General features: G+C 37.9%; 2 long non-coding RNA genes across 2 annotated transcripts; one reads left to right on the top strand and one right to left on the bottom strand.

Annotated features, from left to right (window-relative positions):
• The first annotated feature begins 2,323 nt into the window (after positions 1-2,323).
• LOC117341602 lies at positions 2,324-6,773 on the top strand. The gene is made up of 2 exons (XR_004535673.1): positions 2,324-2,555; positions 5,947-6,773. It is a non-coding gene; the product is annotated as an uncharacterized LOC117341602 (long non-coding RNA).
• A 4,323-nt stretch (positions 6,774-11,096) lies between these two features.
• LOC117341600 lies at positions 11,097-12,734 on the bottom strand. Its single transcript, XR_004535671.1, has 2 exons — positions 12,637-12,734; positions 11,097-11,189 (listed from the first exon to the last, which is right to left on the bottom strand). It is a non-coding gene; the product is annotated as an uncharacterized LOC117341600 (long non-coding RNA).
• Between the last annotated feature and the right edge of the window lie 674 nt (positions 12,735-13,408).

Raw genomic sequence — 13,408 nt, 5'->3', positions numbered from 1 at the left:
CCCGTGTGATGTGAGGTTTCCCTCGTGTGAGTTGAAGTTCCCCGTGTGAGGGGAGGTTTCCCCCGGATGAGGTGAGGTTTCCCCCGTGTGAGGTGAGGTTTCCCCCTTGTGAGATGAGGTTTCCCCCTTGTGAGGTGAGGTTACCCCCGTTTGTCGTGAGGTTTCCCCCGTGTGAGATGACGTTTCCCCCGTATGGGGTCAGGTTTCCCCCGTGTGAGATGAGGTTTCCCCCGGATGAGTTGAAGTTTCCCCCGTGTGAGATGACGTTTCCCCCGTTTGGGGTCAGGTTTCCCCGGGTCAGATGAGGTTTCCCCGTGTGAGGTGAGGTTTCCCCCGTGTGAGATGACGTTTCCCCGTGTGATGCCGTCACATTTTACTGACAACGAGCGAACCAGTCGTCCCACTCAAAATCCTGAGGGGTTTAGCAAGAGTAGAAGCTACCTTTTTATAGTCTCTGGTACGTCTCGACTAGGGGAGAGAAGCAAAAGTCTTTCTCCCTTCAATCTAATAGATCGTATGTTTCTGCCAATGCTTGAAAATTGATGCTAAAATTGTCCAAATTTCCACCAATCTATTATCACTTTAGAATTTAGAACAATACAGAAACCCCTTTGAATCAGCCACCCAAGAAGTATTTGTTTTAGCTATGTCATAACCCGTGCAAGTGGGTCTAATTCTAGATCAAACGATGGCGATGCGGTAGGCCGTTAGAGTTATGTCCCTTGTTTTACATAGATTGCTGGCATATTTTGTATTTCGACAAGAAATTCGACAAATCAACAGATTTTACATTTTTTGGCCCTTTCTTCACACTTGATTCTATTGAGATCGCCATGTTTCTTTTAATTTGGACATAACGATTTCCTTTCGAATCTGTGAGCTTCAAATCTCCATTTTGTTAGAACTACATTGTACATCCTTCATAGGCGATGCATCTTTAGCCTATTTCTGGACTCATCCACCACGTCGCAAGGTTCGTGCAGGCACCGCTTACTATTTATTTACTATTTCTATATATCACATAATCAAATCTTTGACATTAAAATCTCAAGCCTATCTTTGGATGTTAATTTCTACGGATTAACCTGTATCCTCCCACAATAAGACCCATGTGCCCTTTCATCTGGGCCACCAACTATAATAAGTGTAAGATGATATATCTTGCATTTGATTTGTTTTAAAATAAATAGATGAAGTACAAAAAAAAATGTATATAGCGAAATCTACCTATGATTTAATCTTATTTTGCGAAATCGGAGAAAGCTTAACGGATATCCTTATTTTATGTGACAGTGGAGAAACTAGGTTCGTATCCATGTATGTAAATACATTGCGATCCAGGTATTCATATATCATCTTATAGACGACTTCCACAATGATCATGTCGGGGTATCGGGCCGACCATCACTGTGCCATTGAAACGTTCTTTTTTTAAGAACGCCGATGTGGCGCAGCGGTATAGGCTGCGGATATTTCTGGCTAGGCGATTGGGTGCCGTAGATCGTGAGTTCGGGGCACGAGTCAAAAAGTTGTCTTCCTTCGTCATTTGTGTTTCTAAGCTACATATATATATATTATATAAGTAAAATAAAATAACCAACTCTCCGTTATAATTCGTCCGTAAGGATAAAAACAATTTATTATCTATTATCTATATATATATATATATATATAATGATATTAAACACACGTTGATCTGTAAGGCATGGGTGCTTAAATATACCTTCAGACGCTTATATAATGAAAGCACGTATGCTTTACATATCAACGTGTTTTTTCATATATATAATATCGGACACTGAGATTTGATATTTATATACCAAAAAAATATCATTAAACTTGCATTTCATTATTTCTTAATGTTTGATACATATATGTACAGATTTTACGGCGACGTTAAACCCGTAAAATATTTTTTGTTAAATGTACCCTTGCGTGTTCTGGTCTTTTGTTAAAAAAAAAAAAAAACTTTCCATACGGCGATAGCTGTTTAGAGACGTAAATCGTTACCTCGGCGCTCAAACCAAACATATTAGTTCCAGAAAGTAGTACAATAGAAATATGGAAGACATTGACGGAAAATTGTCGTTATATTTTATCTGATATTAACCTTTAACCTTATGAAATGCCAATCACTGAATACTGCTATAAACTAGCCAATGATAATGAACACATTTTTAACAAAAGCATGTTATGACTATCCCCCATTTCCGTATCTTATGAGCAATCAGCATGTTTATTAATATCTATGGTTTTTCCGGTCTATATTAAGACATACGTTTTCTAATTTAAAACATTATGCTTCTATCGCTACACTCGCGAAATGGATGTATATATAAAGGGACCATGGTAATATGTTTTTTAAAACGTTAAAAGATAAAGCCGATACATACTGTGTCCTGTCTGTGTAACTTACCTGAAGGATGGATAGAAAACATATTATTTCTGTATTGGCATTTTTTTCTCTCTTGTTAATCGCCCTAGTTAGCTTGATCTTGACATGTGGACTTTTTGCTACCGCTGATCGAGATAACGTCACCACTAAAAGGAATAAGGTAAGTCTTACACGTGTACTCAAATGATAATGTTATATTTTCTTTCATCAGATAAGTATTTACTCATCTTATAAATTGTTAAACATTATTTATCCAAGATATCGAAAAGAACGTTTGTTAAAGCAGTTCAATGTTCGTTTATTAAATATCGCATTAACAAATCAGACTGAGGTGTATTTAAAACTAGAATACCTGTGTGTGATTATATACCGAGTATGATAGCGGTTTTGTGGTTTAAACCACATGTATTAACTGGTTCATAGACATATGTTTATTTCAATATGGTGTCAGTCCATATACATAACAAAAACTTACTTTGCTACCTCATTGAACGATACCTTTATTTCCAAAGGTAGATTTTAATTTCTGGCCGGCCGTCTATCTGTCTATCAGACGAGTTGGCTGACTGAATGTGTTTCTTGATTTTTTGGTGTCTGCACAACATACGGAATCTTGTGTTTAATGGCTCAATTGAGTATTGTGAATATATATACGTTACAGGTCACACGGACATAGCAAAATATCCCTATTACGTTCACCCATATATATGGACTATAGGGCTTGTGATCTGGGTAAAGTCACCCTAAAAATTAATTTAAAAAAATGTCTTACTTGAACGTGCTGTTGTTGATAAATCACACGGAATATCATATCAAAACTGAATATCTTAATAATCATTTCTATATAAATCATATGATTTTTTTTAAAGACAAGAATGGTCGCTTACATGTAGGGCTGTTTTGTTATCATGTTTAAATAAAGTACACGCAATACCCTTAACGTCCAAGGCCCATCCTACAAAATAGTTTAACTCTGCATAAGGGTCAGACTATTTTGAGATACACGTAATAGCATCCTTTGACTCCAGGTTTCAATCTATTAAAAGACACAGGTAATAGCACTTGTAGATGTTATCGATGCCAATGAATAAATCAAGACACGGAACATTTCAATTAATCGACTAACTATCGAGTATATTGACAGAAAACGAATGCCGTTCTCCGACACACGCCGTACACGACCCTTTCAAGCGGATGTGTCTTGCATACCTAATGCTCGCCTTTAAAACTGACACAGTGATTAATTGACCACGAAACGCGTCACGTGAGCGCCCCCATTAAGGGTGGCGAGTGCTTAACGGCGTGACTTATTTCTTATTCTTTATATGACATTCTGAATGCTTTTTTTTTTTTGTCTACTTTATTGTCAAACAAAATCTCCGGTAAGGAGGAAATAAAGAATGATGATGCCGTAAGAGGTGGCTAATGTGGGAAACACCTACGGATCCTTGTTGTTACGAAATTGGAGTTGGACTAATCTATAGTATCTTTGTTTTGTACTCATATTTTCCCTGTTATCACTACTTATTGAAGGTCTGTCCAAGCGAAGACGATTATGGGTTATTTTTGTTTAAAACGTTAACGTGTATGACTGGCAAGCCCGTCGTTATTTAAATGTAACACAGTAAAGTACCTAGCTCCTGTATAAATGGTATGGTATTTCAGTGTGATAACACTTTAAAAATATATGTAACCCTGGAAAATACTACCCGTAACACATGTATATATACAACAGGTCTGGGTTTGAACCCTAGCGGAGGTAGTGGATTATATATAATGACCTCTGTTACATGGGTGCTATACAATGTAGAGACAAGTGGTATTATACTTACGTTAAGCGTTACTTTCACAAACATCACTTTTACTTCCGTGGATATAATCCTGGTGAATAAGAGAACTATCGCATGAGTGTAAGACAAGTAACGCCAGATGTGTCGGGTCCGATCCCTATCCCAGCCATCTTGTAGAAAAGCATTAGACTATAGAGTATTGGTAATAAAGGCAAAATATACAGTGTAATTTCTCCGATATACATTGCATATTATTATGTATATATTATTTGTCGATGAAGGATGTGAATGATTAAAGGAACCGATGTCACTATTTAGTATAAAAACTAGAGCATCTCCAGTGTAATAAGTTTTTAAGTGTCCTCTTCCGCCATTTTGAGAGAAATTCACATTTTACACTAAATTCCGTTTTAACTTGCGTATATTTAGCATTGTTTAACACATAGGCATAGGGGAGGTAAAAAAATGAACAAAACATAACCTACCTTTATTTGTCACAATCCGCCAAGAACACGAATCCAAATCATTCATTCCGTCAGACTGAAATTTAATTTTCATTCTTATACAGCTCTTATTTTAGAATACATTAATATGTATCCTCAGATACGTATTTTGTGGATAGTTTTCTTTGGGACTGGAAACAATCTGCCCAAACCACGCAGTCGGTTACGTTGAATTCCAAGTTTCGTTCTTATATAGCTTTCCGATAACTTAGTTTCTAGGAAATCTTAAAATAGAATACTATGCAAAGATACATATTTGTCTTTGACCTGTCCACGTAATTTGCAATTAGAAGTTGTATTCTTTGATATAATATTCTAATAAATATTTACAAGTGTATTCTTCTAAATCTTTTCGGTAAATTTGTTCCTTTGTAATCTTAAAATGCCACATTCTACATATATATATTATTTGCCTTCGACTGTTCTACTGTCACTAATAATTCAGAATTTGTAGCCTTCAATATTATACCGGTACATAATTTTCTTTTATACAATGTGTAAGTAGTGAATTTTAATTGGTATCATTTATATAACCCGGGCATATTCAGAATACTGACGTGACGTCATCATTCTGGCATGTGTTCTTTTTCATATTAAGTGACTTATTCTGTTCTGTACCCCGTGACCTATCTAATCCTTACATTGTGACATATTCCATTATGTATCATGTGACCTATTATATTCCATATCATGTGACCTATTATATTCCGTATCATGTGACCTATTATATTCCATATCATGTGACTTATCATATTCCGTATCCTGTGACCTATCATATTCCATATCCTATGACCTATTATATTCCATATCATGTGACCTATCATATTCCGTATCCTGTGACCTATTCTATTCCGTATCCTGTGACCTATTATATTTCGTATCATGTGACCTATCATATTCCGTATCCTGTGACCTATCATATTCCGTATCCTGTGACCTATTCTATTCCGTATCCTGTGACCTATCATATTCCGTATCATGTGACTTATTATATTCCGTATCCTGTGACCTATTCTATTCCGTATCCTGTGACCTATCATATTCCGTATCCTGTGACCTATTCTATTCCGTATCCTGTTGATATACAATTTTGCATCCTATTCTGTATCCTGTCAACTATTCTTTTCCGATACATAAGTATTCAGTAAAAAAATGTATTCCAAGACATATCATTATTTTGTTTCTAGAAAATGTGCATGTTCTTGCTTAATGCAATGCTTCATCCTTAAATTGTGATTTCAATATTCTTATCTTGCAGACAACAAGTACAAATCTACAAAACCGAACAATGCAGTTGCATGCCATGAAGGACAAATACGGCCAAAACTATCTAAGATTTGATTTAATCAATTCTGAATTGGAAATGTTCACATATCATCACTCACCAGCTATGGTATGCCAAGAAAGCGGTTTTTACAACTTTACGCTATACGTAGTTTATAATGAAGAAAACTGCAGAGAAGTAAATAGCCATATAGATAATGGGGTCGTTCACATACAAGTGATGAAATCTGAAGACAATACAATTGTCAAAGATCACACAGAAAAGTTTTGGAGCCGTCCGGGCTATACATGGATGGTTCATGCAACTTTAGATTTTCACACAAAATGTCGACAAGGATTGTTGATCAATTCTACATTCATTGACTGTATCTCATGGAACGAATCATACCTAAATGTCAGTAAGGTCAGTTTATGAAAATTACTGTGTAGATGACCCGGACTATCATGTGTTTATGCTGTCGATGAACTGATAAGACTGCAGTGTGGCCCGTATGAAGTTATGATGTTGATGAACTGTTAAGTCTGCAGTGTGGCCCGTATGAAGTTATGATGTTGAACTGTTAAGACTGTGGTGTGGTCCTGTGATCTGATGGTGTTGATTTGTCGCGTGGTCCTGTGTAACTTGATGTTTTGGCGGACTGTTAAAACTGTTATGTGGCCAGTGTGACTTATTGTTGATGGACTCTCAAAGCTGCCTTGTATCTATACATGACCAATCATATCATCCTCTCTATCGTCGTCGTCGTCGGCGTCATTGCTTCTTTTGCTCAATAATAAAAAGTTATGATGACTTCATTTAAATTTGCCTTTTACTTTTCATTTACAAACAGCAAAAATATTTTGAATCAAATCATGGCTTTCAATCTATTTGAGACATCCCTATAAGAAACATCACACAATTATTACCTAGAAAAAGAACCAGTATATATCCGTATGGTCAAATAGCTCTGTCTAATCTAACATTCACACAAAATCTGTATCATTAAAAACATATTTCGATAGAAACGCGACATTTGAATCGTTGAATTGAAAATATGTATACGTAATGTACGTATAACGTTAATAAAATGTTACACATTTCCGCTTCAAGCTTGAATATATCAATCAAAATTAAGCATTTACCATTTCCGCTTCCAGCTTGAAAGTATAAATATTATAAGACTCTTTCATATGTGTATATGTAGGAAAGGGATATTCCACCCGAAGGGTCACAAAATGTGGTTAAACCCGAGGCTTGCCGAGGGTGAAATATCTCTATCCCACATACACACATAATGAAAGAGTTTTTTTTCTCATATATCACTACCAAATTTTGGGTGAAAGTCATCCATTTTCTTCATTTTTTAAATTTCCTTCTTCGACTATTTTTTAGGTTTCCCCCGTGTAAGGTGAAGTTTCCCCGTGTGAGGTGAGGTTTCCCGTGTAAGGTGAGGTTTGCCCCGTGTGAGGTGAGGTTTCCCGTGTGAGGTGAGGTTCCCCCCGTGTGAGGTGAGGTTTCCCTCAGTGTGAGGTGAGGTTCCCCCCGTGTGAGGTGAGGTTTGCCCCGTGTGAGGTGAGGTTTGCCCCGTGTAAGGTGAAGTTTCCCCGTGTGAGGTGAAGTTTCCCCGTGTGAGGTGAGGTTTCCCGTGTGAGGTGAGGTTTCCCCCTTGTGAGATGAGGTTTGCCCCGTGTGAGGTGAGGTTTCCCTCAGTGTGAGGTGAGGTTTGCCGTGTGAGTTGAGGTTTCCCGTGTGAGGTGAGGTTTCCCGTGTAAGGTGAAGTTTCCCCGTGTGAGGTGAGGTTTCCCGTGTGAGGTGAGGTTTCCCCCTTGTGAGATGAGGTTTGCCCCGTGTGAGGTGAGGTTTCCCTCAGTGTGAGGTGAGGTTTGCCGTGTGAGTTGAGGTTTCCCGTGTGAGGTGAGGTTTCCCTCAGTGTGAGGTGAGGTTCCCCCCGTGTGAGATGAGGTTTCCCGTGTGAGGTGAGGTTTCCCTCAGTGTGAGGTGAGGTTCCCCCCGTGTTAGTTGAGGTTTCCCGTGTGAGGTGAGGTTTGCCCCGTGTGAGGTGAGGTTTCCCGTGTGAGGTGAGGTTTGCCCCGTGTGAGGTGAGGTTTCCCGTGTGAGGTGAGGTTCCCCCCCGTGTGAGATGAGGTTTCCCTCAGTGTGAGGTGAGGTTCCCCCCGTGTGAGGTGAGGTTTGCCCCGTGTGAGGTGAGGTTTCCCGTGTGAGGTGAGGTTCCCACCGTGTGAGGTGAGGTTTCCCTCAGTGTGAGGTGAGGTTCCCCCCGTGTGAGGTGAGGTTTGCCCCGTGTGAGGTGAGGTTTGCCCCGTGTGAGGTGAGGTTTCCCCGTGTGAGGTGAGGTTCCCCCCGTGTGAGGTGAGGTTTCCCGTGTGAGGTGAGGTTTGCCCCGTGTGAGGTGAGGTTTCCCTTTTGAGGTGAGGTTTCCGGTGTGAGGTGAGGTTTCCCGTGTGAGGTGAGGTTTCCCCCGTGTGAGGTGAGGTTCCCCCCGTGTGAGGTGAGGTTTCTCTTGTGTGAGGTGAGGTTTTGTGCGTGTGGGGTGAAGTTTCCCCCGTGACAGGTGAGGTTTCCCGTGTAAGATGAAGTTTTCCCCGTGTGAGGTGAGGTTTCCCCTGTGTGAGGTGAGCGTGTGATATGTCTTGGGAGGATGAGGTCACATTTTACTGACAACGAGCGAACCAGTCCTCGCACTCAAAATGCTGAGAGTTTAGCAAGAATAGAAACTACCTTTTATATATAGTCTCTGGTACGTCTCGACTTTGGGAGAGAAGCAAAAGTCTTTCTCCTTTCAATCTAATAGATCGTATGTTTCTGCCAATGCTTGAAAATTGATGCTAAAATTGTCCAAATTTCCACCAATCTATTATCACTTTAGAATTTAGAACAATACAGAAACCCCTTTGAATCAGCCACCCAAGAAGTATTTGTTTTAGCTATGTCATAACCCGTGAAAGTGGGTCTAATTCTAGATCAAACGATGGCGATGCGGTAGGCCGTTAGAGTTATGTCCCTTGTTTTACATAGATTGAAAGCTTAACGGATATCCTTATTTCATGTGACAGTGGAGAAACTAGGTTCGTATCCATGTATGTAAATACATTGCGATCCAGGTATTCATATATCATCTTATAGACGACTTCCACAATGATCATGTCAGGGTATCGGGCCGACCATCACTGTGCCATTGAAACGTTCTTTTTTAAGAACGCCGATGTGGCGCAGCGGTATAGGCTGCGGATAGACCTATTTCTGGCTAGGCGATTGGGTGCCGTAGATCGTGAGTTCGGGGCACGAGTCAAAAAGTTGTCTTCCTTCGTCATTTGTGTTTCTTAGCTAGTCTATACATTATATACATTATATAAGTAAAATAAAATAACCAACTCTCCGTTATAATTCGTCCGTAAGGATAAAAACGATTTATTATCTATTATCTATTATCTATCTATATATATATATATATGGGGCAAAGAAGGAATTCAAACAGTGTAAACAATAAGGCTTGTTAAATTTTCGAGGCAATCCGCCCCTTTATCAAAACACAAAAAAATACAAATACAATCACATAATATATATAAGAAGTACTGGAAGTACAATAAAATACAATAAGAATAATGTTTTAGTAGCTGGAGAAACCACAATGAACCCTTCGGCAAACGTGGGCCGAAGGCGGATACTAGCGTGACTGCATCATGTTCAACACTAGAACGCTATGCGACCAACGGCAGATATATTTTGAATTCCCCCGCACGTGAAAGTATACCGAAGAGTTCAAAGACGATTCGTCCCTAAATACTGCTAGTGGACGACATTGCATTCATATAAAAAATATTGCATTATCGTCTCTACGGTGATTGATTAAAAACTTTAGAAAAATATGTTTTAGATCATTAGAATTATAGAGAGTGGTGTGAAAAAACTACTACAAATATTTATCAAGACTGAAAATATAAGAAATACGAATGCCGAAGTGTTCCTACAGGACGCTACGGGAAACAGGCGATTCGGGCCAACTCGGACCAAGATGCTGTTGCATGATGGCGGGAGGCGACTAAATGTGAGTCTCAAAGAGCAACAATGAATAGATACCCCAAAAAGTACAGCGATTATGAAAATTTTAACAAATTGAATAATTAACTACATGAATAGTCAAATATAATGGTCAGATGGAGAGTACATCCAGAAGACGTCTTTAACGTTCGTTCATACCCCGAGGGTAGCAGGTTTGGAGATTGGTTATCCAGTATCTTTCTCTGGAACGACGTTTCGTTTCATTCCAGGTAGGACAGTGATCAATGGCGACCACCTGCATATCCTTCCAACTGTGACTAGGTAAATTAAATTAATTAAATTAATGATATTAAACACACGTTGATCTGTAAGGCATGGGTGCTTAAATATACCTTCAGACGCTTATATAATGAAAGCACGTATGCTTTACAGATCAACATGTTTTTTCATATATATAATATCGGACACTGAGATTTGATATTTATATACCAAAAAAATATCATTAAACTTGCATTTCATTATTTTTTAATGTTTGATACATATATGTACAGATTTTACGGCGACGTTAAACCCGTAAAACAATTTTTGTTAAATATACCCTTGCGTGTTCTGGTCTTTTGTAAAAAAAAAAAAAAAACCTTTCCATACGGCGATAGCTGTTTAGAGACGTAAATTGTTACCTCGGCGCTCAAACCAAACATATTAGTTCCAGAAAGTAGTACAATAGAAATATGGAAGACATTGACGGAAAATTGTCGTTATATTTTATCTGATATTAACCTGTAACCTTATGAAATGCCAATCACTGAATACTGCTATAAACTAGCCAATGATAATGAACACATTTTTAACAAAAGCATGTTATGACTATCCACCATTTCCGTATCTTATGAGCAATCAGCATGTTTATTAATATCTATGGTTTTTCCGGTCTATATTAGGACATACGTTTTCTAAATTTAAAACATTATGCTTCTATCGTTACACTTGCGAAATATATATATATATATATATAAAGGGACCATGGTAATATGTTTTTGAAACGTTAAAAGATAAAGCCGATACATACTGTGTCCTGTCTGTGTAACTTACCTGAAGGATGGACAGAAAACATATTATTTCTGTATTGGCATTTTTCTCTCTCTTGTTAATCGCCCTAGTTAGCTTGATCTTGACATGTGGACTTTTTGCTACCGCTGATCGAGATAACGTCACCACTAAAAGGAATAAGGTAAGTCTTACACGTGTACTCAAATGATAATGTTATATTTTCTTTCATCAGATAAGTATTTACTCATTTTATAAATTGTTAAACATTATTTATCCAAGATATCGAAAAGAATGTTTGTTAAAGCAGTTCAATGTTCGTTTATTAAATATCGCATTAACAAATCAGACTGAGGTGTATTTAAAACTAGAATACCTGTGTGTGATTATATACCGAGTATGATAGCGGTTTTGTGGTTTAAACCACATGTATTAACTGGTTCATAGGCATATGTTTATTTCAATAAGGTGTCAGTCCATATACATAACAAAAACTTACTTTGCTACCTTATTGAACGATACCTTTATTTCCAAAGGTAGATTTAATTTCTGGCCGGCCGTCTATCTGTCTATCAGACGAGTTGGCTGACTGAATGTGTTTCTTGATTTTTTTGGTGTCTGCACAACATACGGAATCTTGTGTTTAATGGCTCAATTGAGTATTGTGAATAGGTATACGTTACAGGTCACACGGACATAGCAAAATATCCCTATTACGTTCACCCATATATATGGACTATAGGGCTTGTGATCTGGGTAAAGTCCCCCTAAAAATTAATTTAAAAAAATGTCTTACTTGAACGTGCTGTTGTTGATAAATCACACGGAATATCATATCAAAACTGAATATCTTAATAATCATTTCTATATAAATCATATGATTTTTTTAAAGACAAGAATATTCGCTTACATGTAGGGCTGTTTTGTTATTATGTTTAAATAAAGTACATGCAATACCCTTAACTTCCAAGGCCCATCCTACAAAATAGTTTATCTCTGAATAAGGTTCAGACTATTTTTAGATACACGTAAAAGCATCCTTTGACTCCAGGTTTCAATCTATTAAAAGACACAGGTAATAGCACTTGTAGATGTTATCGATGCCAATGAATAAATCAAGACACGGAACATTTCAATTAATCGACTAACTATCGAGTATATGGACAGAAAACGAATGCCGTTCTCCGACACACGCCGTAAGAGGTGGCTAATGTGGGAAACACCTACGGATCCTTGTTGTTACGAAATTGGAGTTGGACTAATCTATAGTATCTTTGTTTTGTACTCATATTTTCCCTGTTATCACTACTTATTGAAGGTCTGTCCAAGCGAAGACGATTATGGGTTATTTTTGTTTAAAACGTTAACGTGTATGACTGGCGAGCCCGTCGTTATTGAAATGTAACACAGTAAAGTACCTAGCTCCTGTATAAATGGTATGGTATTTCAGTGTGATAACACTTTAAAAATATATGTAACCCTGGAAAATACTACCCGTAACACATGTATATATACAACAAGTCTGGGTTTGAACCCTAGCGGAGGTAGTGGATTATATATAATGACCTCTGTTACATGGGTGCTATACAATGTAGAGACAAGTGGTATTATACTTACGTTAAGCGTTACTTTCACATAATCCTGGTGAATAAGAGAACTATCGCATGAGTGTAAGACAAGTAACGCCAGAGGTGTCGGGTCCGATCCCTATCCCAGCCATCTTTTAGAAAAGCATTAGACTATAGAGTATTGGTAAAAAATAAGGCATAATATACAGTGTAATTTCCCCCCGATATACATTACACATATATATATATATTATTTGTCGATGAAGGATGTGAATGATAAAAGGAACCGATGTCACTATTTAGTATAATCAAAGGCCTGAAGGGCCTGAGGGTCGACTCTTTCAGATTGGGAAATATTATGTTCCATACATCATCGAAATATACATAATACACAAGATCTATGTGTGTCCAATTAGGAAGCGAAAGTTGTAATAGTTTTTTTTTTTTTTAATTTCCACTCTCAAAATCCAAGATGGCTACCTGGCGGCCATGTCTTTTTTCAGATCAGTCTCGAATGTAATATGCATAACTATGCATGTTATAGACAAAGGGGAACCTGCAATGAAATTTGAGAAAGATCCCTCCAGTCATTTCCAAGAAACAGCGATAACAAGAATTGTTTAACGACGGACGGCAGGTGATTTGAATAGCACCCCATCTATCAGATGGTGGGCTTATTATAAAAAGAAACTGCAGAATGAAATAATTGCAGCAGGTTGGACAAACGACGGTTGCTGCACCAGAGCAACAGATGCTCACTCGATCTTCAAGTAGGAAAATAGTTCCCGATCTTGTTAATATTATGTCGAGCAAAATAATGT

The sequence above is a fragment of the Pecten maximus genome, chromosome 14, assembly GCF_902652985.1.
Source record: "Pecten maximus chromosome 14, xPecMax1.1, whole genome shotgun sequence".
Taxonomy (NCBI): Eukaryota; Metazoa; Mollusca; class Bivalvia; order Pectinida; family Pectinidae; genus Pecten; species Pecten maximus.
This window is presented reverse-complemented; position numbering and strand designations above follow the sequence as displayed.